Source organism: Pteropus alecto, unplaced genomic scaffold, assembly GCF_000325575.1.
Source record: "Pteropus alecto unplaced genomic scaffold, ASM32557v1 scaffold124, whole genome shotgun sequence".
Lineage (NCBI taxonomy): Eukaryota > Metazoa > Chordata > Mammalia > Chiroptera > Pteropodidae > Pteropus > Pteropus alecto.
Genome location: NW_006435779.1, coordinates 1593170 through 1618655, shown reverse-complemented (window position 1 = coordinate 1618655; position 25486 = coordinate 1593170). Strand labels below are relative to the sequence as shown.

At 38.6% G+C, this 25486-nt stretch overlaps 1 pseudogene; it reads right to left on the bottom strand.

Moving 5' to 3' along the window:
- Positions 1 to 1341: 1341 nt before the first annotated feature.
- LOC102879157 lies at positions 1342 to 24562 on the bottom strand (annotated as a pseudogene).
- Between the last annotated feature and the right edge of the window lie 924 nt (positions 24563 to 25486).

Sequence of the window (25486 nt, the reverse complement as noted above, 5' to 3'; positions counted from 1 at the left end):
GCCACCCTGTACCCTGCCCCTGCTTTGTTTTACGTGTAGTGCTTCTCCCTAAGATGATCTTATTTAACAAATTATTAATAAAATGAAAATAAATTATTAATAAATAATAACAATGAAAGCAGTTTTATTTAGCACTTACTATCTTCTAAGCTCCTGATGAATTTTAACTCAGTTACCCTCGGAGCAACCATATGATGTAACAGCAACTATTATTTCTACTTAACACTTGAGGACACTGAGGCAGAGAGAGCAGCTCAGCATCGTGCCCATGGTTCCAGAGGGACTGTCTATCTTGTTTGCTGCTGTGTCCCTAGCACCTGGCATATAGCAGGGGTCCAGGGAATATTTTAGGAAGAAAAGATTGTGGCAAGAGAACACAGTCTCCCAGTCCCTGGGAAAGGAGTCCAGGTGCCTCCCTGCCTGGAGCCATTGCTGTAGTGTTCGCTGGCAAGGGCCATAGCTCTGGCTGAAGCCCCTAGCCTGGAGAGGGTGCATCTAGGGGTTGCACCCTGCTTCATAGATTCAATCTGGACTTGAAGAGATCTTGCAAAACCTCTGGCTTTGGATATGGGAACCTGCACACAGAAGCCTCCTTATCTTGTTCTTCTGAGTCTTGTGTCCCAGGTCAGGAAACTGCTGAAAATTGCTGAAGATGCTCAATGGGTTTTTTTGGCACTCAAAAATTTTGTATGGAATGAATGAATACACACATGCTTTCATATACGTTTATATCAAATGGAACCAATTTTTTCCCAATTTAATAATGATTTGTTAGATGGATTGACAAAATAACAAAAATAGCATTTTTACTGTTAACTTTTTAAAAAACCTAAATACAGATCTTTGGACTCTCCTAATTATTATTCTTATGAACACATAGGAATGCAATCAAAATAAAGAAATTAATTTTGCATTCTAACCTTCATTTCTTAATTTTTTTATTTTGAAATAAATGTAGATTTATAGGAAGTTGCAATGATAATATAAAGAGGTCCTGCGAACACTATATCTAGTTTTACCAAAGGCAACATCTTAAGCGACTATAGTATAATATTGAAAGGAGAAATTAACATTGTTATGTGTCAGATTTGTGTAACCATCACCGTGATCACCCTGATCAAGATACAAAACTATCCCTCCTCATAAAACTTCTCCTTGTGCTGCCCTTTATAGTCATAAACACCGCTCCCTCCACCATTTCTAATTTTCGGCAACCAATATCCTGCTCTCCATCTCTATACTTTTGTCATTTCAAGAATTTTATTTAAATGGAATCAAATAGTATGTAACCTTTTTTTTTTTTTTTAAACAACTGATAGTCAATTTATTAAAAAGGCTGATTTAAGCATCTGCAATGGCGACTTCAACCTCGACTTCTGGCTCAATCTGCTTAACAATCTCAGAAGGACTGTGCAAGTCAATGAAAACTATCCCAAGCCTTAGAACCTTCTCCACAGGGAGTTTTTCTTGTAGTGATTCTCAGAGTCTGGGTAAGCATCGAAACTCGTCCTTTCACTTTGAGATTCTTGTCCTTTGCACCTCTGATCAAGTCAGCACACACCTTCTCCAAAGATTTTACGTTGTGGCTGGTCAGAGTAATTCTAATTCACCACCTCTGGTTCCATGGGTGTCTTTCCAGTATCTTTAAAAGCCAAGACTGCAGCATGGCTTCCTGACCGACTTATTGCTCCACGAGAGCAAACGGTGGTGAGTCAGGAGCAAGAGCGAGCAGAATGAAGCTCAACTGAAGCTGCTTCCCCGTCTTCCTCAAAGAGCTGCAACTTTTTTGAGCATAGCTTTTTTTCACCCAACATAATGCTGTTGAAATCTATGCAAGTTGTTGCATGTATCAATAGTTTGTTCCTTTTTATTACTGGTATGGGTGTGCTGCAGTTTGCTTAAACATTCGTCTATAGTAAGACATTTGGGTTGTTTCCAGTTTTTGGCTAGTATAAATAAAGCTTCTATAAAGAATTATGTACAGGTTTTTGTGTGGCCATAAGATGACATTTCTCCGGGATAAATGCCCAGGAGTATGATTGCTGTGCTGTATGTTAAACGTATATTTAATTTTTAAAGAAACTGCCAAACTGTTGTCTAAAGTGGCTGTATTGTTCTACATTCCCATCAGCAACCTGAGAGTTCCTATTGCTGCACACCCTCATTGACATTTGGCATTGTTCTATCTTTTCCCATCTTTTTACTTTCAATCTATCTATATCATTACATTTGAAGTAAATTTCTTATAGACAGCATATACTTGTTTTTTTGGAAGGGTCACTCTGCCAATCTCTGTCTTTTAATTGATATATTAGACCAGGGGTCTCCAATTCCCCAGCCATAGACCATTACTGTCTGTGGCCTGTTAGAAACTGGCCTGCACAGCAGGAGGTGAGTGGAGGGCAAAAGAAACTTCACCTGTATTTGCGGCCGCTCTCCAATGCTAGCATTGCCGCCTCAGCTCCATCTCAGATCACCAGACATTAGATTTTCATAGGAGCACTGGTCCCTGGTGCCGAAAACATTGGAGACCACTGTAATTAGACTATTAACATTTAATATCATTATTGATATATTAGGGTTTACGTCTGCCATTTAATTTTTTGTCTTTTGTTTGTTTCCACGCTTTTCAATTTCTCTATTTTCTTTTTCCTGCCTTCCTGTGGGTTACTTGAACGTTTCAAAAATTCCATTTGACTCACAATAGGGTGTTTCAGTGGTCTCTTCATATAGATTATTTTATTTATATTCTAGGCACTATATTATACAAAGATAACTTATCACAGTTTACTGATGTTGACATTTTATCTGTTGGAGTCAAGGATAGAAACTTAAGTATCTTGATGTTCCTGTACTCTATTTCTAACATAATGTCTTAAATATTTCCTCTACATACATTGAGAATCACATTAGATAGTGTTATAATTTTTGTTTCAATTGTCAAATCTAACTTAGAAAACTTAAGAGGAGATAAGTCTCTTGTATTTGTCCCTATTTTATTATTTGTTTTTTAAATTAAGTTTATTGGAGTAACATTGGTTAATACAATTCTATTGTGTGTTTACCACCCAAAGTCCAGTTTCCTTCAGCTATCATATATTTGATCTCCTTCACCATCCCAGTACTCCCCTATATTTGAATCCCTTACCCTGTCTACCTCCCCACTCCTCCCCTACTCCCCTACCCTCTGGTAATCACTGGTCCATGTCCATGAGTCTCTGTTTGTTTGTCCTGTTCATTTGTCACTTTTAGGTTTATATCCCACATATAAGTGATATCATATGATTTTCAATTTTTTCTGTCTGGCTTATTTCACTTAGAATGACTACCTCGAGGTCCATCCATGTTGTTGCAAATGGCAGTATTTCATCTCTTCTTATGGCTGAGGAATATTCTATTATATATATGCACCACAGCTTCTTTAGCCAATCATCTATCGTAGGACACTTCAGTTGCTTCCATGTCCTGGCCACTGTGAATAATGCTGCTATGAACATCGTTGTGCAACGTTCATAGCAGCATTATTTTGGATATGGGTTTTCAAGTCTTTGGGGTAAATTCCCAGTAGAGGGATTGCTGGATCATATGGTTGATCAATTCTTAGTTTTTTTGAGGAAACTCCATACTGTTTTTCATAGTGGCTATACCAATTTGCAGTCCCACCAGCAGTGTATGAGGGTTCCCTTTTCTCCACATCCTCTCCAACATTTGTTATTACTTGTCCTGTTGATTATAGCTATTCTAACAGGTGTGAGATGGCATTTCATTGTGCTTTTGATTTGCATTTCCCTAATAGCCAGTGATGTTGAGCATCTTTTCATATATTTGTTGGCTATTTGTATGTCCTCTAGGGAGAAGTGTCTGTTCAGGTCTTCTGCCCATTTTTTGATTGGATCATTTGTGGATTTGTTTTGTTGTTGTTGTTGAGTTGTGTGAGTTCTTTGTATATTTTGGACATTAGGCCCTTATCAGATATAATTACCACAGTTTATTATAGTTTGAATTCGGGAGTGTGATGCCTCCAGTTTTGTTCTCATGTCTAAGGATTGCTTTTGCTATTCAGGGTCTTGTGGTTCCATATACCCTTTAGGATTTTCTTTTAATGTATATATTTCTGTGGAAAAATGCCTTTAGAACTTTGATAGGGATTGCATTGACTCTATTGATGGCTTTGGGTAGTATGAATATTGTAACAATATTAATTCTTCTAATCTGTATGGTTTTGTCTTTGTTGTCGAAAATTGTTTGCCCATATAAATATGAGTTTACTTCTGGACTCTCAATTCTGTTCCAGTGGTCCGTGTGTCTGTTTTTCTGCCAATACCATGCCTTTTTGATGACTGTTGCTTTGTAGTATAATTTGAAGTCGGGCAGAGTGATGCTTCTAGCCTCATTCTTTTTCCTCAGGATGGCTTTGGCAATCCGAGTCTTTCGTGCTTCCATACAAATCTGATGATGTTTTGTTCTATTTCTTTAAAAAACGCCGATGGGATTTTGATGGGGATTGTATTAAATCTGTATAATGCTTTAGGTAATATGGTCATTTTAACTATGTTGGTTCTTCCAATCCAAGAACACAGAATATCTTTCCATTTCTTTGTATCTTCTTCGATTTCTTTTAATAAGGTCTTGTTGTTTTCATTATATGTCCTTCACATTAAATTTATTCCTAGGTATTTTATTCTTTTTGTTGCAATTGCAAAAGGAATTCTTTTTTGCACTTCTTTTTCTGACACTTCATTATTAGATTATAGGAACGCTATGGATTTTTGCATGTTGATTTTGTATCCAGAGACTTTACTGTATTTGCTTATTGTTTCTAGTAGTGTTCTTGTGGAGTCTTTAGGGTTTTCTATATAGAGAATCATATCATCCACAAATAGTGGCAGTTTGACTTCTTCTTTTCCTATTTGGATGCCTTTTATATCTTTCTCTTGTGTGATCGTACTTGCTCGGACCTCCAATGTTATATTGAATAAGAGTGGTGATAGTGGACAAACTCGCCTTGTTCCTAAACTTAGAGGGAAGGTTTTTAGTTTTTCACCATTAATTATAATGTTAGCTGAGGATTTGTCATATATAGCCTTATTATGTTAAGGTACTTTCCTTCTCTACCAATTTTGTTAAGTTTTTTGATCATAAATGGATGCTGAATCTTGTCGAAGGTTTTTTCTGCATCTATTCATATGATCATATGATTCTTATTTTTTAATTTGTTTATATGGTGTATCATATTAATTGATTTGTATATGTTGAACCATTCCTGTGCTGCTGGGATGAAGCCCACTTGATCGTGGTATATACTCTTTTTACTATGTTGTTATATTCAGTTTGCTAGTATCTTATTTAAGATTTTCATGTCTGTGTTCATGAGAGATATTGGTCTGCAGCTTTCTTTTTTTGTGTTATCTTTACCAGGTTTTAGTATCAGAGTAATATTGGCCTCATAAAATGAGTTGAGAAGTCTCGCCTCCTCTTTGATTTTTTGTAAGTGTTTGAGGAGAATAGGCATTAAATCTTCTTTAATGTTTGGTAGAATTCACTGGTGAAGCCATCTGGTCCTGGACTTTTACTTTTTGGTAGGTTTTTGATGATTGTTTCAATTTCCATACTGCTGATCGGTCTATTTAGATTTTCCAGCTCTTCTTGATTCAGTCTAGGAAGATTGTATTTTTCTAAGTACAAGTCTATTTTTTCTTGGTTATCAAATTTGGTATTACATAATTTTTCACAGTATTCTTGCATAATCCTTTGTATTTCTGCAATGTCAGTCTTAATTCCCCCTCATAATCCTTGATTTTGTTTGTTTGTGTCCTTTCTCTTTTTTTTTAGTGAGTCTAGCCAGGGATTTGTCAATTTTATTAACCTTCTCAAAGATCCAACTTTTTATTAAATTTATTTTTTTCTATTTTTTTGTTGTTGTTTTTAATTTCATTTATTTCTGCTCTAATTTTGATTATTTCTTTCCTTCTGCTGACTTTAAGCTTCATTTGTTTTTCTTTTTCTACTTTTTAAAGATGAAGCGTGAGGTTGTTTATTTGAGCTTCTTCTTGTTTTTGGAGACAGGCCTGTAATGATATGAACTTTCCTCTTATGACCGCTTTTGCCATGTCCCAAAAGTTTTGATATGTTGTACTATCATTAACATTCATTTCTATGTATCTCTTGATCTCTCTTTTTATTTCTTCTCTGACCCAGTTATTTCTCAGTTGCACGTTGTTTAATCTCCATGTATTTGTGGTTCTTCCTGCTTTCTTTTCACAAGTGATCTCGAGTTTCAAAGCAGTACGATGAGAGAATATGGTTGGTATGATTTCAACCCTCTTATATTTGTTGAGGCTATCTCTGTGTCCCAGTATGTGGTCAGTTCTTGAGAATGTTCCATATGCCCTAGAGAAGAATGTATAAGCAGCTGTTTTGGGATGGAAGGTTCTGTATATGTCAATTATGTCCAGCTGGTCTAATGTGTCATTTAAAGATGTTATTCCCTTATTGATTTTCTGTTTGGAATATCTGTCAATATCTGACAGTGAGGTGTTTAGGTCCCCTACTATGATAGTGTTTTGGTCTGTTTCTCCCTTTAGTTCTGTTAGTAATTGCTTTATATATTTCAGCGCTCCCTAATTGACAGCATAGATATTAATAAGTATTGTGTCTTCTTAATGCATGATTCTCTTGTATCTGTCTTTACCTTTTTTTATTTTGAAGTCTGTTTCGTCTGATATCAGTACTGCTACTCTTGCTTTTCTCAGAATGCCATTTGCTTGAAATATCATTTTCCACACTTTCACTTGGAGTCTATATTTGTCTTTTGAGTTGAGTGTCACTTGGAGGCAGCATATGGTTGGGTTTTGTTTTTTGATCCATTCAGCAACTCTGTGCCTTTTTATTGGTGAGTTCAGTCCATTTACATTTAGAGTGATTATTGAAATACTAGGTCTTCTTATAACCATTTTATCTTTTGCTTTCTGGTAGCTCAGTGTTTCCATTGCTTCCTTGTCCACGTGTTTCTGTTTTCTTGATTTTGGTTGGCTTTTGTGGATTTTGCCTCTGGTTCTGAATCTTTTGTGTGTGGTTACCATTACGAATATGTAAAGGATAGTTACATATATACAGTTGTCGATTTTCTTTTGCACGTGCCCTATCTCCATTCCTCATTGCGAATTTGGATCTTCGATTCCTCCCTTTTTAGTCATTGTTATCTCAATTTGTCCCTATGTATGCTGAACGTTCATTACTATCTTGTTCTAGCAATTCTCTTCTTATTGTTTAAGCTTATAGTGCCCTGCTCTTAGTAAGGATCACACTCCTCTACTTCTATTTGCCTGATAGTCACTTTACTCCTAATTATGTATTTTTTGTCATTCTGTTTTAGGTGAACTGACCCCTTTCAGTATTTCCTGTAGTGCAGGCCATGTAGTGGAGAATTCCCTCAATTTTTGTATGTCCGAAAAGGTCTTAATTTTTCCTTCATGTCTATAGGAGAGCTTAGCTGGATACATTATTCTAGGCTGGTAGTTCCTTTCACTTAATAGTTTCAATATTTGATTCCATTCCTTTCTGGCTTGTAAGGTTTGCGCTGAGAAGGCCGATGATAATATAATGGGTTTTCCTTGATAAGTTACCATTTTCTTCTCTCTGGCTTCCATGAGAATTCTGTCTTTGTTGTTGATTTTTGATAATTTTAATACAATGTGTTTTGGTGAAGGCCTTTTTGGGTTGAGATAATTGGGTGTTCTGTTGACTTCTTCAATTCCAAGATCCCATTCATTCCTTAGATTTGAGAAATTCTCATCCACTATTTGTCTGAAAATGCTTTCTAGTAACTGCTCCTTTTCTTCGCCTTCAGTAATGCCCATTATTCTTATGTTTCCTCTCTTGATGGTATCAGTTAGTTCCTGATTTCTCTTTCATTATTTTTCATTCTTCGGTTTCTCTCTTCTTCCTTCTGATTTATTTCTAGAGTCATGTCTTCGATATCATTGATCCTTTTCTCCATTTGGTCAATTCTATTTCCCGAGCTTGTTATTTCATTTTTCAACTCTTACTTGCAGTGTGTTTTTTATCTCCAGAAGATCTATTCTGTTCTTTTTGAAGGTTTCAGTCTCCTTGCTCTACTCGTCTAGTTGTTTTTTCACTTCCTGAAATTGTTGATATGACTTGTTTCGGAACTCACTGAGTTTTTTCTGAAGTACCATCCTGAATTCTATGTCATTTAAGTCATATACGTCTATGTCTGTAAGCTTATTTTCTAGAGATTTTACTCTTTCTTTCTGAGATGCTTTGTCACCTTGGTTGTTCATGATGTTTAATGGACTATTTCTCCACCTTGGTATTAATGGAAATGCATTCTGCTGTTTTTCCAGAAAGAAGATTTGTTATATAAAGGTCTCTCTTTAGCCTGCTGCAAAGAAGACATTTTTCTTTTGGTTTCCTGTAGGTGGCTTCTAAGCCTCTTGGATCCCTGCTTTTTATAAAGCCTACATAGTGCTTTTTTAATTTTCTTGTAGATATTTAATCATGCTCACTACCCTCAGTTTCAGTCCCTGTCAGTGTTAGCAACAGTTTCGGTAGCGTTTGCTCAGATTCCCCTGGGTCTCCATGGTGTTTGGTCTTAGAGGGTATGGTGGGTGCGGCCCCCTGGGCTGGGAGTTGGATGCTGTGGCTCAGCCTCAGTTTTGCAACCGTGGCTGGTAAAAATTAACTGTTGTTTCTCTACAGTGCCGCCCTGCTTCTCTACTTTCTGCCCTGATGACCGGACCCTGCCGCTGGGTGCGTGGAACTTGCAGCACTTCTAGGCAGGGCTGTTCAGGGAAGTTGTCGCTCCATCTCTCCTCCCCCTTCCTCTGCAGGGAGCTCCAGAGCTGCGAGAGGCAGCTTCTTTATTTCTCCCAGTCTACCGCCCGACATCTAGCTTCTGACCTGTGCTACCTCTTATGCGCAGATCTCACGCTCAGACATGCTAGTGTGCAGTTTGGGTGTTTTTGTTGTGTTTTAGATGTTCAGCTTATTGTTGTTTCAAGGAGAGAGATCTGAAGACATCTCTCACTCCACCATGTTTCCTAGAATCTTCTATTTGTCCCTATTTTTGCTCATTATGTTCTTCTTGACTGATGTTCTAAGAGTCCTTTTATCATTTTCTTTTTGTTTAGAGCACTTCCTTTAATTATTCCTTTAGGGAAGGTCTGGTGCTAAAAAATTCTCTTAGTTTTTTTTCTTCTATGAATGTCTTGATTTCTTCTTCAGTTCAGAAGGATATTTTCACTGGATATAATATTCTGGGTTAACATTTCTTCCAGTACTTGAAAAATGTTGTGCCATTTCAGACTTCATAGTTTCCATTCAGAACTCCACTGTCATTCAAATGGGTTTTCCTTTATATGCAAGATGTCATTTTCTCTCACTGCTTTCCAGATTTTTTTCCTTTGCCTTTAGTTTTCAGAAGTTTTAATATGCTACATGTCAGCATATATTTCATTTTGTTTATCCTGTTTGGGGTTTAGGCATTCTTATCTGTTGGTCTGTGTCTTTTGTCAAATTTGGGGATTTTTGCCATTGTTTCTTTGAAAACCTTTCCAGTTTTAGAAAAACTTTTCTTTTCTTTCTTTTCTTTCTGGGACTCTCATTATTTAACACAAGTGTTAAATTTTCTGTTACATTCCTTTAGGTCTTTAAGGGTCTGTTCATCTTTTAAAAATCTTTTCACTCTCTTTTATTCAGATTGAGTAATTTTTACTGTTTTATCTTTTGTTTTGAGCAGTGTTAAGCCTTTTTTGTCTCTATTGAAATATAATAGACAATTAGTTTCTTGTATTTACATTGTACAAGTCTATAAATTTTTTTCCATTATAGTTGGCATACAATAATATACCAGTTTCAGTTATATAGCATAGTGATCAGAGATCCACATAACTTGCAAAGTGATCACCCCACTAAATCTAGTACCTCTATTCTCCCTTACATATTTATTAACCATCTTCCTCATGCTACACTCTACATTACCATGTTTATTCTGCAACTATCCATTTGTACCTCTTAATGCCTTTGCCCATTTTTGTTCCCCAACCCCCATCCCATCTAGTATCCATCTGAATATTCTCTGCATCTATGAGTTTATTTCCACTTTTGTTGTTGTTATTGTTGTTGATTTTGTTTTTTAGATTTCACATTTACGTGAAATCATGCGATATTTGTCTTTCTCTATCTGACTCATTTCATTCAGCACAATACCCTCTAGGTCCATCAAGGCAATATCATTTCCATCTCCTTCCTCTTAGTCTGTGTGTCTCTTTTAACCTGAAGTGAGTCTCTTGTAGGCAGCATATATAGGGGTCTTGTTTTCTTATCCATTCAGCCACTCTATCTTTTGGTTGGAGCACTTAATTCTTTTCCATTTGAGGTACTTGTTCACAGCTATATAGCTATTACCATTCTTTATTCCTGTTTTTGATACATGTTTTTTCTTCTTAAAGAAGTCCCTCCAACATTTCCTATAATACTGGCTTGGTGATGATAAATTCCTTTAGCTTATTTTTGTCTAGGAAGCTCTTTATCTGTCCTTCAGCTCTAAATGATAGTTTTGTCAGATAAAGGATTCTTAGCTGTAGATCCTGGATTTTCATCACATTGAATATTTTGTGCCAAATGCTTCTGCATGGTTACTTTTGAGGAATCAGCTGCCAGTCTTATGGGTGCTCCCTTGTAGGTAACTAACTCCTTTACTCTTGCTACTTTTAAGATTCTCTCTTTGTATTTAACCTTTGGCATTTTAATTATGATGTATCTTGGTGTGAGCCTCTTTGGGTTCCTGGTTTTTGGGACTCTCTGTGCTTCCTGGGCTTGTATGACTATTTCCTTCATCAGGTTAAGGAAATTTTCTGTCATTATTTCTTGAAATGGTTTTCTCTCTAGCTTATTTTCTCCAGAAAAGAAAGTCCTTGGCTTTCCCATCCTCTAGATAGGTCATTTGATCCTTTTCTTTATTCACTTTGTTTATTCCATTTAATATGCTTCTCATCTCAAATAATGTGTTCTTTATTTCAGACTGAGTCCTTTTTGTAATTTCCACTTCCATTTTTATGTTTTTTATCTCTTTGTTAAGGTTCTCACTGAATTCATCTACACTTCCCAAAAGTTCATTGAACATCTTTATAGCTAGTGTTTTGAACTCTGCATCTGTTAGATTGCTTGACTCCATTATTTCTGTTCTCTCACATGGTTTCTGCTTTTTTGTCTTCATATTTTGGCTGCCTTTGTGTGTCTGTTTCTATGTACTACACAAAACTCCTGAGTCTCCCAGTCTTATTAGTGTGGATTTGTGAAGTAGGTGTCCAGTGGCACAGTCCTGAGAGGGGTTCAGCTGCAGGCCAAAATTAGCCCAAGCCTGTGCCCCTCCAGGGCCACTCGTTAAGTTTCAGCAAGCAATCTATAGATGTTATGCTATAGTTGCCTCAAAAGGCCATACCAGAAACTGAGGCCAGCTGCCTCCAGTATGAGTCTAGCTGCTGCTCAGCAAGGAGCGCTTGACTAGCTGAGGATACACTTGGATGTGATTTGGGTGGGGCCATGAGTTGGGGGAGTCGGAGTTTCAGGGAATCCTCTGGGTCGAGAGATCTCCGTTATCTAGTTTGATGATGTCTCTACTATGGAGGCACTGAGTCCCCGCACTGGGAGGGGAAAGGGTTCAACAGAGAAACGAGGGACACTGCTGGCACTTCTGTATAGAGCCAGTCTCGCCTCAGCCCACACACTCTGACAAGTCAATGTCCCATTGTAAGTCCCTGGTGCCCCTTGCATAGCCGAACTGGCACTGGTGCTCAGAGCAAGCAGGTCTGTCACCACGAAAGTCTGCTCGCGGACACGGCCCCTTTAAGAGGTGTCTGCAGCTGCCAGTTGCCTCTGCTATGGCCTTGGTCCCACTCAGCTGCTCAGAAAGAGACAGCCTTGTGTCCTCTCCCCGTCCTACCTTCTGCCTTTGCAGAGTGATTTCTTAGTTCTCTCCCTAATTGTATGGCTGGTTCGTCTAGATCCCAGGCAATTTTCTCTGCTGTTTGCTCCTTGTTTCTGTCACAACTTTAATTTGGTCACCAGAGGGATGAACAGAGTTTCTATCATTTATATCATTTTTTTCCCCCACTTAAGCCTTTATTTACTGTTTTATCTTTAAGTTCATCGACTTTCTCTTCTTTTCCCTCTGTTCTGATGTTAAGCTTATCCACTGAGTTTTGAATTTTGGTTACTATATTTTTCAGTTCTAAAATTTTCATTTGGTTTATTAGCTTCCATTTCTTTTCTGAGACTTTCTATTTTTTTCACTTGTGTCAAGTGTGTTTGTTGTTTAAATATTTTCATAATGGCTCTCTAAAATCTTTGTCAGGTAGTTCTAAGATCACTATCATTGATTTCTGTTATTCAGGGATTGTTTTTTCTCATTCAGTTTGAGATCTGTCTGGATCTTGGTATGAAGAGTGATTTGTGATTGAAGCCTGGACATTTGGGGACTTATGCTATGAAATTCTAGGCTTTATTAAAACCTCTTTAGCTGACCTTCTCTGATGCTGTGTGGTGGAGAAGGTGAGATGCCATCTCATTATTGCTAGGTGGAGGTGGAAGTTGGAGTGCCCCACTAGGCGTCCTTTGACACTGGGAGAAGGAGGAGTTTCTTGTTACTGCTGAGAGGAGTGAGCTTTCTAGCTCCCTCTCTAGACCTGGGTGATGTGGCCCTTGCTGGGAGGAATGTCTAGTTACTGCCCTCCCTGTAGCTCCCACTGACATTGCAGGGTGGGCACCTCGTGGTTGCTGGACTGTGTGAAAGTCCTTGCTCTCAGTTAGTCTCTGTTGTCCACCTCAGTGAGGAAGGGGGCCTCATTTTTTCCTGTGTTGTTTGTCCAATTATTGTCTAAAAGTCCAATTATTGTCTAAAAGTTTTCTGGGCTATTCCTTTCCTGGTTCTTTGAATAGAGAGAGCTTTTCTTGGGGATCTGTTTCCTGATCCTGTTGGTATTTTTAAGTTGCTGGCTTTTCTGGAACCTAGGCTGGGATATATGAGGCAAAAAGAAGAGCCAAGGAACTCACTACCACCTGGTTCCTTGAAGTCGCTGGCTGGTCTGCTTCACTCTCTCACCTTTCAGAGTCTTCTTATATCTGTTTTATGTCTAATATCCATGACTTTTATCTGTACTTAGTGGGAAGAATAGAAAATGAGCTTCTGCTCCACATTCTCATATGTGGAAATCTTGATGACCAGAGAACTCTTTGAAATTGCACCGAGTGTCCTTTATCCCAACTTCCCTCAAGATTCTGATACATGCACAACTGGTATTCATATTGGTTGTCTGCACTAATCATCCCATTCTTGTGCCAAAATACTCTTGTGAAAAGTTTGAACATGACCTTGTGTGATTCCCCTCGGTCGCATAGAGCAGAAGGCTGAGCTCTTGTGAAAAGAGCTCTTGAATCCCAGAGGATGGGCAGAGGCTGGGCTGAGGTGTGGAGAGACTGGTGTCTAGGCCAGAGGCAAGCCAGTCCTTGGGTTCACTAATACCCACATCTAATTCAGGTTATCTCCACACATTCAGGGACTGTCTTTCTCAAATTTCCCAAAGACCCTCTATACCATCCTATCCTACCTTGGTATGCTTATGATCACTTTCACACCACTGACCAGAACATTCTATTCTCCAGGAAAGCCCTTCCTCATTTTTTGAGCCCAGAGGCTATATAACTTCTGGGCCGCTGGCATCTACCCAGACCTTCTTCCCATGTTGCCTGTAGTTTTTATTTCAAACCATCACAGAATAACAAGCATGGTGATTGCTTTGGAGTATCTGACCTGCCTTGCTTGAATCCTGCCAAGATCATATTTTAATTTATGGAAATTTAATGTTCTTTATGAGAGTGATCTCCCCCCCACCCCACTTTTTTAACTTGTTGGCCTTATCTTTGGTTTCACTACATCTTGACCACCCCATGGAAAGGAAGACCATACTCCAAAAGCAAATAGAAACACATGAGTTAGTAAGAATTTCTAAAATTCCAGGCCCTACAATTTTAAAGGATATTTTTCCTCCTGTAAAATAAAACTGTTGAGTAAATTGATACTCCATTGCATATGGTCTCACTTAAGATTCCAGCCTCTTCTTATATATGCAAACACTGAGGTTCTGTGGTATAAGAGACTTGTTGCAGAGGTCATGATGAGCACAGACAATGAGCATCAGCTCAGGATACAGACGATGGCTTTGCGGTTGCTTCACTATCCTGTGTCCAAGGTGGCTGCTCTACCTGCAGCCATCATGTATGCATTCCATCCAATGGGAAGGAGAAAGCAGTACTCTTTTATTTAAGAGTACAATTCCAGGTATCACACATCATTTCTGCTCACTCAATGGTGAACGTTTAGATCAGGGCCACGACTAGCTGCAAGGAATGCTAGGAAAAGTAATCTTTATTCTGGGAGTCCCTGTATCCAGATGAAAATCTAGAGTTCTATTTTTGCGAGAGAAGTTGAGAATGGATATTGGGGGACAAAGAGCAGTTTCTGCTTCATCTTCTAATAAATGTGAAAAGTGTAGCCTTTGTCATGTGGTCTGTTGACTTAATCTAGAGCACACTGAGCACCTACTTCAGGTGAGGCTTTGGCTTGGCCTCCATGGGAAATACATATATGTATTGGCACAGGAAGGTCAGAAAGGGGGAAAATAACATGTATTGAAGACTTTCCATGTCATAGGCTAGAAGCTTTGCATATATTATCTCTTTTAACCTTACAACTCTGTATGTCCATGGTACACCTGAGGAAACTGAGTCTCAGAGAGTAAAGTGCATCTTAGGTCAGTTTCCCTGGGAAACAGACTGTGAGATGGAGGTTTATTAGGGAGCAGGCACAGGATTGATGCTGGCGGGCAGTAAGGGAAGCAGGCTGGGCAGAGGGAACACTTGGACTACCTTGAAGCTGCAACAGAAGCTTCAGCCACACCCAGCTGGGATGGCCTTTCAGAGGTGTCATTCCTTCTTAATTAAGGGGCAGGACTTTGAACTCCATATTAGCTGGATATGAGATGCCCCATTCCCTTTCTTCTCTGAGAAGGTCATGACCTTGGGCAAAGCAGCTGACATCACCCAAGGAGGACTCTCAGGGATTCAACCATTAGCCAACCACCTTCACAAACTCCCATCCTGGGGAAAATAAGTGCCTTGGTCCAGCAGTGGGGACTTGGCTGCACGGGACAGCTTCTCCAACAAAATGACTTACTCAAAGTCACAGAGCTTGCTGATTCAAAGCTGAGATTCCAATTAGTTGTAACGTCAAAATTCATGTTCTTTCTCATGTCCCTTGCTAATGCCTCCTAGGGGGCCTCCCAGAGGTGGACGGTGCTGCCAGGGGAAGTGCCTGGGAGCGGGAATCTTTCTTGGCAGTTGCTCCTGAGAGTTGGGTAAGACAAAGTCCTCACTGCTCGTGGGCGCTGAGGCAGCTCCACCTTCTTCTCCTTACCCTCTATACCCTCAGTATGTTCCAGCCATGCCACCCTCCTTATTGGGCCTTGGACATCCCATATTCATTCCAGCCTCACGGATGTTACTTGCTGTCCTTACTCCTGGAGCATGTCTTTCACATGGCTGATTGCTCCGGGTCATTAGGGTCCCAGCTCAAATGTCATCTTCCCTACCATTCTATCTAAAGAAGTTGACCTTTCCCTGCCCCAGTCCTTCTCTATCCTGTCAACTGTTATGTTATCCTCTTAGCATTTAGGACTCTTTAAAGTGATTTTATTAGTTTACATGGGTACAGTTTGTCTTCCCTAGAATGTAAGTGCATGAAGGCAGAGATTTGTCCCTCTTACTGATCGCTGTCTCCCTAACTCCTAGCCCAGTGCCTGGCACATAGTAGGTGCTCAATTAATGTGAGTTGAGTAATGGAATAAATGAACAGAAAACATATAAATAATAATAATTCAGGGCAGAGAGAACTTCAGCCTGTAAGGGATTGCTAGAGCTGGGAGTGTTTGGGGAGGGGAGAGACCTTGCTGTAGCTGCCCTAAAGAGATGGAGCAGTGTCAACCTCAGGGAGGATGTCAGCCTCTGACCCTGTTTCCCCAATTATAAGCAAGAAGGTGGTACAGCCTTCTTACCTCCTAGGAAATGTCTTGGAGTCATTTTTAGGTCATGTGTGCAGCAGGAGAACATGTTGCCAGAGGTGAGCTGACCCACGTTCAAATCCTTCTTTCCACAGCCACCACCTACCCCTCACCAACCTCTTAGAACCCTAGTTTCTGTATCTGTCAATAGATTTGATGATAACTCCAGCTCCCTGTGGTATAAATAAAGTGAAATGAGATGATATGGGGTGTATTAGTTTGCTAGGGCCATAACAAAGTACATAGGTTGGGTGGCTTTAACAATAGAAATTTATTTCTCACAGTTCTGGAGATTGAAAGTACAAGATCAAGGTGTTGGTAGGATTGCTTTCTTCTGAGGCCTCACTTCTTTACTTATAGATGCTGCCTTCTCCATGTGTGTTCACATGATCTTTCTTTTGTGTATTTGTCTGTGTCCAAATTTCCTCTTTTTATAAGGACTCTAGTCATATTGGAGTAGGCCTATCCTAATAACCTCATTTCACCTTAATTACCCTTTAAAGTAAGGCCCTGTCTCCAAATACAGTCATAGTCTTAAGTACTAGGAGCTAGGCATTCAACATGGGAATTTCAAGAGGACAAAATTCAGCTCATAAATGAGAAGACCCTCTCTGAGGTTGAGCGAGGCCTTGGCTCAGTTATTTATTTATTTTTTAAGGATTTGGACATGTTAAAAAGTGATGACATGCCTCAATGGCTTAAAAAGTTAGTCTATATTTTAAATGGTTACTTTAACAAATTAGTACTTTCAACATATTTCACACAACTATGCTAATAATAAGACAATTCCAATATTTTTAATAAAATATTCATTTAGTGCATTACAGATTCTCTGGTCTGGCTATGGAACATAGTTTTTAAGTTTTGTGATGAGAAGCTTCTTCTTTTAACCTTATCATGCATCTCAGTATTTACGGATGAAGTATTCTGAACTTTTGACTCCTTAATGGTGGGTGGCCCTGCCAGGCACATCCCAAGCACCACTGTGCAGACAACAAACTTCTCCTGGATTGTCTCAGGGTGTAGGCCTCCCTCTGCCTCCTTTCCTGCAGTTTGTAAAGCCTCTGCCCAGGCTGGCAGCCCTGTGGCCAGGAAAGCTGCTCAGTAAGTGGGAGGGGCGCCAGGCCCCACTTAGGTAGCATCTCCATGGCAACATTCTTCCCACTTCATGAGACCCTGGCATCTGTGGCCATGGAGACTGGTCCCGCCACTGGCACATCTGCATAGCAACCAGAGAGGGTGCCAGCACAGCTGGGCCTCACTTCAGGAAAGCAGGTACACTTAGAGCTTTTATAAATCGTTAAGGAGAAGATGGGAGCCTTGATGGGAAAACAGACAAAGGATGTGGACAAAAGACAAAACCACAAGTGGCTAATAAATATATGACAAGTGCTCAACATTACCAGCGATCATGGAAATGCAAATGGAAACAACAATCTACTTTTTTTTTAACCAGTGTAATTGGCAAGAGATGAGGAAAACAAAGAGATAAGCTATGATGTTGGGGTGTGTGTAGGGAGATAGGGACTCATAAGCCCTGCTGGTCTGAGTATACATTTGTACAACATTTTTGGGAGGGCAATTTGACAAAATGTATCAAAAGCCTTTAAAATACGCATATCTTTTGAACCAATAATTCCAGTTCTAGTAATTTATTGCAAGGTAATAATTAAACGAGAAAAGATTTAGTTACAAGTGTGTTCCCTGTAGGGGCCATTATAATAGCAAAAAGTTAGAAACAACCACATCCTGGGAAAAAAAGGTGATTAAATCATCTATTTTGCATTTATATAATGGAATGTTATGCAACCATTAAAAAATATTGTACAAGACCATTTAATGGCATAGAATGCTATACACAGTAACAGGATAAGTGCAAAAGAACAGATTATAAAACAGAAGTATAGTGTGTGGCAGTTTAGGGGGGAAGAGTACTCAGTTTCCATTCCCCAATACAAGAGCAAGTGTTCAGCACTCTGCACCCCAGGAAGAGACATCAAGGCTCAGGAAAACTCTGCCCACAGTTCCTGGAGAGAACTTCCAGAAGTTTCTGTGCACATGACAACATGTTTAAATGTACATAATGAGAGGGGCAGCATAGCGAAGGGTAAGTGTGGACTCTGGAACCCAAGTTAACTCCTGACACTGCCACTGTATGACTCAGGGACAGTCCTTCCTTGAGAGCTTGTCACCAGGTTGAGAGAGAAGTCACTAGTTACCCCATCCCAAGCCATTTGTTTCTAAACCAGATCCAGTTGGGTCAAGGGAATAAATCATGAAGGGTCAAAAAATCTTTTTTTCAAGGCAACTGTCTAGATTTGGCACCTTTCTTGAATGAGAAAAATCAGCTTTAATGTAGGGCATTTAAAATTTTTTTGAAGATTTTTTTTATTGGTGGTAAAATACTCATAACAAAAAATTTACCATCTTAACCATTTTTAAGTTCAGTGGCATTAAGTACATTCACATTGTTGTGTGTTCATCTGCAGAACTCTTTTCATCTTCCCAAAATGAAACTTGTACACATTAAATACTAACTCCCCATTCCACTTCCCCCAGCTCTTGACAACCACCACTTAGCCTTCTGTTTCTGAGTTCAACTAGTCTAGGGACCTCATATAAGTGGGATCGTATAGTATTTGTCTTTTCTTGATTCATTTCACTTAGCATAATGTCCTCAAGGTTCATCCATTTTGTAACATGAATCAGAATTTCCTTCCTTTTGAAAGCTGAATAACATTCTATTATAAGGATAGACCACATTTACTCACCCTTCCATCCGTGGATGGACACCTGGGTTGTTACGCCTTTGGGCTATTGTGAATAAGGCTACCATGAACACGAGTGTTCAAATATCTCTTGAGGACCTTATATAGGCATGTGAAACTAGAAAGGGTGATAAGGATGAGCCTCGATTCTCATGTGGAGAAGTCCAGCATTATAGGGGCTGGATGAAACAAGGTAAACTAGGAGACACATGTGGCAATCATCCAGAAGAAAGTTCTAACTCATGAGACTGAGGAAAAGTGTTTGGTCTTCCTACTCACATATCTAGCATGTTCAAAGATTGCAACATAACAATTTAAAAAGTCATCAGAAAAGTAGAAATAATAAGAAGTCATACAGAAATAATGAGGGCAAGAACATTCCATTTATTTATCACAAAAGAATGCAAATAGAAGACAAATCAGTCAATTTGGTAGCCACAGTACACGTATACATGAGACAATTTACAAGGTGGGGAAATCTTACAAACAAGGTCTGTGGCAAGTTTGGAGCCACAGTATTAGTGGACATTGGAGAATTTGTGTGAAAGAGGGTCTAGATTAATGACAGTTGAACTCTTCTGTGCTGCTTCTGATCTTCTCTGGCTTCTGCAAGCTTATGGTTTGTCATCTTTGTCTATCTACATCTTTGTTGAGCTCTTACATTTACTTTGTATTCTTGTTTTACATTGGCAGTGACTTCATTAAGTCTTGGTAATTTATGATGTAAAATTCAATGTCTGTATTCTGCTCCTGCTCATGAACAATATTTCTAGTGAATAGTATTTGTTTGCCATGTGTTATTCTCTGAGATTTCCCTTTTTTTCCTTTATTGTAATATCTTCATAAACATCTGGTACTGAATTATTTTTGATTACTCATCACTTCATAAGGCAATTTTTCATAGATGAGCCATTTCTTGCAGGTTCAGTGGAAGAGAGCCAGGTTCATGTGTGTAGTTAATATGTGTGGGTCTTTCAATGTCAGTTTGTCCCTATGCAATTGTACAATCCTCTGTAGGTCTGGTCACACAGAAGAGTCTCTCTTTTTTATGTGGTCACATGCCCTGGTGGTTTCTTGCAAATATGTTCTCACTTTGTTTGGGACTGATTGTGGAGCTCAGTCTACTGTTTTTCAGACTCAAACTGAGAGTACAGAGAAGATAATGCATTTTTTTCTTAATCAAAAATGATTTTGATCTTACAGTTAAGTATTTTTGTGCTCACTTGTATACATGTACCTTGTCAACTCTTTCTAGTACCTGCAGTCAAGGGCACTTTTTCTTTTTTTGTCTATATTCCTGATCAAATTTTATTGCATTTTTCATACTTCACCATTTTTATTTGGCATTTCAGCTAAATCCAAGTTCTGATCAAGTAAAGTTTGATTTTCTTGCTATTTCTAAGAGATTGCAGTGAGAAGGGGAGAACACCAACTTAATGGGGCTGTTTTCAAAAATATTGTTTGTATTTTTAAATTTTGTAACTATTTTGTTTTCAATTAATGTCATCCAATCTATCTATCATATTTGGTGTAGGTAATAAGACAAATTCATACCTAGATCTTTAGAAAATACAGATTTCAAGAAGAATTCTAGATTATCTATAGAAGTTAAACGATACTTTTTGTCTTAGAAGACAGTGTAGTTTTCATCACTGCATAGCATGTTACCTTTTTCATAGTCTAGCAATCTGGCTTCTTAGTTGGAAAGCTCAGGAACCAACTTGAGCTGATTTACTCAGAAATAGAGCTTGTTAAAAGGATAATAAGTATCTTACAGAATTGTAAAAAGATCTACAGGTTCATTTTCAGGACTAAATCTCTGGATTCCACTCCAAGAATCCTGCTGCAGAACATGAGACCATGTCCCCAGCCTCTATCGGTGCATCTTGGTCTGGCAGAGCCTAGGTCACATGTCTTCACCAGCTCTGAACGAGCCTGGGAAGCAGAACCCTGGATTCTTAGCTGTTTCTAAGATGTCAGTGGGCTCAGCCTCCTGCCAAAAAGCATAAGGAGGTTATTTGTCACTCAGAGGAGGGTGTCTTAGTCATCACAGGATGCTAAAACAGAGATACCATAGACTAAGTGGCTTAAACAACAGACATTTATTTTCTCACAGTTCTGGAGGTTGGGAAGTCTGAGATCAAGGTGTTGGCTATTTCAGTTCCTGGTGAGGGCTTTCTTCCTGGTTTGTAGACTCCTGACTTCTTACTGTGTCCTCACATGGTGGAGAGAGAAATCATCTCTCTTGTGTCTCTTCATGAAGGCTCCATCCTCAGGACCTAATCATCTCCCAAAGAGCCCACCTCCTGATACCATCACATTGGGGGGTAAGGCTCCAACATATTCATTTGGGGAAATAAAAACATTCAATCCATAGTAGAGAGTGATTCATTTGCTAAGCAGCAAAACAAACATGTTTCTTTCACTACACCATCTCTGATCACCCATATACTTTCTATACTTCACATATTTAAATGTCTGTTTATATTTGTTGCTGACACAATACAACTCTCTTATTACCAAAAGCATTCTCCCTTTCAAAAGAGGGTCCCGAAAAGTTTCAAAATATATGAATCCATGTTCAAGCTCAGGTTCTCAGCAGATGCCCATTCCTTCTCTTGTGAAATTTCTTCACGGACAAAATTTTCAGATGCTAGGTATCCACAAAAGAATACGAGTCCTAAGAGCGGGTCTAGTTACCAATCTAAACACAAGGCTTTGATGAGTTCCTCTGACTGTTTCTAGTACATTTTTTTTTTAGGAAGCTTTCTTTAAAAGGGTTTTATAAACTGCAAACAAATTGCTGAAGGAGTAAACAGTTCACTGGATAAAATGACTTTAATCTTCACTTATAATTCATTTGGCATCTGACCAAATCAGTGACTTTGTCATTAGAATTGTTTTGTTCCATAAAAAGTGCCTTTTCCTAGGTCATTCTTGATGCTATAAGAATAAGATAAAAGAGCCTGCATTATGGCAAAAAAGTATTGATATGTAACCCACTGGGGATGTGATTACTTCATGATTCATTTTTTGAGGTGGTCGTGTCACTTGTTCTTGAATCTTAACATGCTCTATGTTCTCCTAAATATTCACTCTGAGGTCAAGAAGTTCTTTGTGATGGTAACCTTTCTCCTCCAGTGGTAATCCCTGGGATCCAGATGTTAGGTCAAGTTCTTGAAACTTGGCAGTCCCCTTGGCTCCTCCTTTTTGTCCAGGTGGCACAAGTTCACTCTCAAATAGTGCTGGCTTAACTCTAGATTGTTGATATTGTAGACCCCTCTGGTTGGGAAGTCATCTGCCATCAGCCATCTTCTCTCTCCCTCATGCCCTGTATTTGTTTTACCTCCACTCACTCCCCTCTCCCCCTAGCCCAACCAGTGCCTTGACTTCTGAGAAAACAAGGACAACATTACTTCTGACAGCATTTGTTGGCTAGATGCAACCTCTGGTAGGTGTAACTTACTGAATTTTCTGCTCTTTGAAAAGTATTAAGGTCCTGCTGACAACCTGAGTTGGCAGTGTTCTCTTTCATAAAGTAGAATGTGTCTGCAGGATAATAAGTGGAATGTGCTGAAAATCTAGTGGTGAAACATGGGTCAACAGAGAACCATGCTTACCTAAAGGCTAGAGGAGAAGTTTGGTGAAATCTCAAAGGTGATCAGGAAAAAGCTGCTGTGTTGTCACCAATGATTGTTTCCTAATTGTAGTTCCTCAGGTTCCTCTGGGAGCAGGAAGCTGAGTCCCTGCACAAACCTGGTGCTGTGCTCAGGCAGTGGAGATGATAGGGAACATCTAGACCCATATCACTGAGGCTATTTCCAAGATAGTGTCCCAGGAGAAGGGATACTTAGTCACCCCAGCATGCACGCGTGATGCAGTCTCCATTTGCACCTGAATCAAATGCTGATTCTTCTCTCCCAGACAGAGAGGCAGGTGGCTCGTGTATTTGGGATATCTCTCTCTGTTTTACTGGATAGATTCCAACTGGATGTTTAAAATAAAATAAAAAAGAAAGTAAAAAAGAAATCTAAGATGATCCCATTTGGGTTAAAAAATGAAATGGATATCCAGTATGACTCCATTGTGGTTAAAAAAATATATACATGCATAGAAAAAACTATTAGAAGGATATATACCAAAATTTTAACAATGGTTATCTCTAAGTGTTGGTATAGATAATTTTTTTCCTTCCTTTTTGTTTTTCCACATTTTCTAAATGCCCTACAGTTTTGTAGAACACGCACTACTTTTAGAATAAGGGTGGGGGAGATTTAAAAAGTATCAACATCTGAAAATATAGAATTGTACAAACAATAACTTGAGGGAGCATTTATTCACTTGATAAAAGAACATTTTAGATTTCAAAGAAGTTTACAGTTGTGTGAATAAAATAGGCACTCGATAAATATTTGCTAAATGAATACGCTCTGGGATTTCCTGAAGCAGGAGGCTCTCCAGTGTATTTTAAATAAAATCAATTTACAAAAACATGATTTGCACCTCCCCTTTTCCTCTAACACATACATTGTGAAAAGTAAAAGATCAGATGCGACTGAATCTGGTTCTTGCTCTGCCGCTGCTCATGGCCCTCTCTGTATGCTCTGCCCTGGCCTCAGTTTCCTTAACTGAAGAAATAACCTGCTAGCCTGCTGCTTTAATGTTTGAGAATAACTTTTAGAGAATGTATAAGCTGCTGCCAAAGAGTAAGAGTGTAAGAGTTAGGAGTCTATGTAAATATAAATATTGGGACCAAAGAAACAGAGGTAGTTAAAATAATTTTTTATTGTGAATTGTGAATACATACAGAAAATTTCAACAAACGGAAATGTATATCTCAGTGAATTACCACAAGGCAAATATGCAGGGAGTCACCAATAGAGCAGAAAATTGAACACTGTAAGTACTCCCAGAAATCCCTCAATGTGCCTCCTCATCCTTACCCCTTCTCTCCTCTCCCCAAATGACCACAGTCCTGACTTTTATGATAATCATGTCCTATCTTTTCTGTATAGTTTTATCACACTGTACAGATGGTCCCCCACTTATGATGTTTTGATTTATGATTTTTTAACTTTACAATGATGCAAAAGTAATACACATCCAGTAGAAAACTAAACTTCAAATTTTGATCTTTTCCTTGGTTAGCAATGTGGGGTACAATACTTTCTCGTGATGCTGGGCAGCAGCAGTGAGATGATTTTGCCTAACTGTAAACTAATGTAGCTGTTCTGAGCACATTTAAGTTAGGTTAGGCCGAGTTATGGTCAGGTGTATTAAATGCACATATTATGTTTTCGACCTATGGTGGATTTATCAGTTTGTAAGCCCATTGTAAGTCAAGGAACATCTGTACTAAGTATGCACTCTCAAATATGATTGTTTGGTTTTGCCTATTTTAAAAACGTGTAATGGAATCTTGTGGTTTGTTTCACTTTTAGTTGGTGTCTTTTGTTTAGCATCATCTATGAGATTCATCCATGCTGTTGTGCATAGTGCAGTATGTTTAATTGCGGTATGGTATTTCTTTGGAGAAATACATCACAGTTCACATTTCTGTTTTCCTGTTGATGGACATGTGGGTCGTTTCCACTTTGGAGCTATTATGAATAACGTGTCTATGGACATTTTCGTACCTGTCTCGAACACTTTGCACATGCTGCTGCTATAACCTCTCTTGTACGTGTGCACACATTTTGATGAGGAAGAAATTTAGGAGTGGAATTGTTGGGTTACAAGGTATGCATGTCTTCAAGTTTAGTCGATAATTCTAAGCTTATTGCCAAAATAGTTATGCTGTTTATGCTTTTGCAATCAGTGTATGAGAATTACTGTTATTCCACACCATGTCAACATCTAGTATTGTCGGAACTTTTAGCCCATTCTTGTGGGTGTGTCAAGGTATCTCATTGTATTTGCATTTGCATTTTCTTTATTACCAATGAGCTGAGCACCTTTTCATGTGTTTATTGATTGTTTAGATGCTCTTTCTTGTGATGTGCTTGTTCAAGTCTCTTGTCCACTTTTCTGTCTTTTTCTTATTGATATATGGGAGTTCTTTTCATATACTAGATGTGAAATTTTTGTCTGTTATACAGTTTACTAATATCTTCTCCCATTCTGTGGCTTGCCTTTTTAACTTTCATAATGGTGTCTTTAATGTATAGTATTTCTTAATTTTAATTTCATATAGTCCAATATATATTCCACTATATATATTTTTAATATGTAAAATGTATTCCATATATATTTAATGCATTCCAATATGTTAGTGGTTTTTTTTTGAGTTTTATTTTTCTTGTACAGTTGACCATTGAATTATGCAGTGATTAAGGGCAGTGACCGCACCCGCCCCTCTGCCCAGCACAGTTGAAAAGCCACGTGTAACTTTTGACTCTCACAGAACTTAACTACCAATAGTCTGTTGATTGGAAATCTTACTGATAACATAGCCAACACATATTTTGCATGTTATACGTATTAAAAACCATCTTCTTACAATAAAGTAAACTAGAGAAAAGAAAATATTATTAAGAAAACCATAAGGAAGAGAAAATACATTTACAGTATTTATTGAAAAAA